Below are 2,970 nucleotides of genomic sequence, written 5' to 3' on the forward strand. Positions count from 1 at the left end.
TCAGCACCACACACACACACACACACACACACACACACACACACACACACACACACACACACACACACACACACACACACACACACACACACACACACACACACCCTTATCACTCATTATGGGCCACAGACTGTAATCAGTTCCTGACATTTATTGGCCGCTGCTTAGTCTGCTGGACAGGATCACATTTCTACTCAAATTTCCAGTATCCCCGCGGTGTTTCCTCCACATTACACATGGAATTAAATTGTTTGATTAGTTTCCTTTCACCCTACTCGGTGTATCAGGGATCAGCTGCAGCCAGCTGGGTCTCCTCTGATGAGAAGCCGTCTGGTCCAAACTGCTGTGTGTTCCGCATGAGCACATTGCAGTGTCCCAACTGTGACCTCTGCCATCATCAATACATGTATATCGAGTATCCCTACAGTATTTTTGTATTCCCAGGTAGCTGCATGTGTTAAGATGCCAGGATATATAAATATCTATTTAAATCTACATGTTAACTTAAGATTATGTTTTTATCATGCATTTTCTTTGATTTTGGCTTTGTCTACACACACACATACATACATACATACATACATACATACATACATACATACATACATACACACACAGGAAGACTCAGACAGACAGGTCAGAGAGAGAGAGACATGCTCAGTGACCACCAACTGGCTGTAGGGACAGGAAGACTCAGACAGACAGGTCAGAAAGAGAGAGAGAGAGACAGACTCAGTGTCCACCAACTGGCTGGAGAGACAGGAAGACAAGAAGACTCAGACAGACAGGTCAGAGTGAGAGAGACATGCTTAGTGACCACCAACTGGCTGCAGAGACAGGAAGACAAGAAGACTGAGACAGACAGGTCAGAGTAGAGACATGCTCAGTGACCACCAACTGGCTGGAGAGACAGGAAGACAGGAAGACTCAGACAGACAGGTCAGAGAGAGAGACGATCAGTGACCACCAACTGGCTGTAGAGACAGGAAGACTCAGACAGACAGGTCAGAGTGAGAGAGACATGCTCAGTGACCACCAACTGGCTGTAGAGACAGGAAGACAAGAAGACTGAGACAGACAGGTCAGAGTAGAGACATGCTCAGTGACCACCAACTGGCTGGAGAGACAGGAAGACTCAGACAGACAGGTCAGAGTGAGAGAGACATGCTTAGTGACCACCAACTGGCTGCAGAGACAGGAAGACTCAGACAGATAGGTCAGAGTAGAGACACGCTCAGTGACTACCAACTGGCTGTAGAGACAGACAGGAAGACTCAGACAGACAGGTCAGAGAGAGAGAGACATGCTTAGTGACCACCAACTGGCTGTAGAGACAGCAAGACAAGAAGACTCAGATAGACAGGTCAGAGAGAGAGAGAGAGAAAGACATGCTCAGTGACCACCAACTGGCTGTAGGGACAGGAAGACTCAGACAGACAGGTCAGAGAGAGAGAGAGAGAGACAGACTCAGTGTCCACCAACTGGCTGGAGAGACAGGAAGACAGGAAGACTCAGAAAGACAGGTCAGAGTGAGAGAGACATGCTTAGTGACCACCAACTGGCTACAGAGACAGGAAGACTCAGACAGACAGGTCAGAGTGAGAGAGACATGCTCAGTGACCAACATCTGGCTGTAGAGACAGGAAGACAAGAAGACTGAGACAGACAGGTCAGAGTAGAGACATGCTCAGTGACCACAAACTGGCTGGAGAGACAGGAAGACAGGAAGACTCAGACAGACAGGTCAGAGTGAGAGAGACATGCTTAGTGACCACCAACTGGCTGCAGAGACAGGAAGACTCAGACAGATAGGTCAGAGTAGAGACACGCTCAGTGACCACAAACTGGCTGTAGAGACAGGAAGACTGAGACAGACAGGTCAGAGTAGAAACACGCTCAGTGACCACCAACTGGCTGTAGAGACAGGGAGACAGGGAGACTCAGACAGACATGGCTGCCCAGAGAGAAGCGTACATGTGCTCACTTCTTAACAGGGGAGGTAGAAACAGAGATACACTTCCTCCTCCACTATGAAAACTCCTCTCCACTAAGAGATTTACACATTAAAAAAAATGGCCAAGAAAAAGTCAACTTCCCAATGGTAACACCAGAAAAGAAGCTGAATGTTTTTCTAGAACAATAGATCCACTGGCAGCTAAATTTGCGTCTGCCTACAGGATCCTAAAATTACAGATTGGTTTACTATCGTACTGCAATTATGTTGTATAAAACTGTAAAGTATTATATTGTGTAATGTAATTGTTTTGTAATGTATTGTGTTGTATAGCAGTCATACAGCATAGAACCAATGTATATGAAATTTCTGTAAATTTGACATGTGTTCTTTGTTCATGCCAATGAAACAAATTGAATTGAATTAATTTGATAGAGACAGAGAGATAGACAGAGAGAGAGAGAAACTGAAAGAAAGAGAGACAAAGGTTAGTGTTGTCAGACTGAAATTATGAAATTTGATCGTGGCTGTCGAACAATGTTGAAAAGCAGTCAATACTAAGCTCATAAAGTGAAACTCTCATGCCATGGGGCCTTTAAACACAACAGATACACCTGTTATCCTCACTGTATTGGGCATTTACAGTAGAACATGTCTATCATTCTCCACACTTCGGTTTATTTTAATCTACTGTACATGTATCGTATGTATTGGGAAAATTGTGAAAAGTCTTTCCATAAAAAAAAAAAAATCTAAAGCTGTTGGACTGTTAAAAGCATCCACCTTAAGCCTACCTTCAGCCAATTTTAAACAATGAATGTCATCTCTCTGACTGAACTTCATCTTTCAAAAGGAATTATATCTCATGTTGGAAATACTATGGTGGTATCTGTGCTACTGGTCCATTACTGTTGTAAGCATGGATGATGAGGAACACTGGAAGCTTCATATCTATACATATATACACAGTACAGGCCAAAAGTTTGGTTACACCTTCTCATTCAATGCGTTTCCTT

This window comes from Etheostoma spectabile, chromosome 9 (genome assembly GCF_008692095.1).
Source record: "Etheostoma spectabile isolate EspeVRDwgs_2016 chromosome 9, UIUC_Espe_1.0, whole genome shotgun sequence".
NCBI lineage: Eukaryota > Metazoa > Chordata > Actinopteri > Perciformes > Percidae > Etheostoma > Etheostoma spectabile.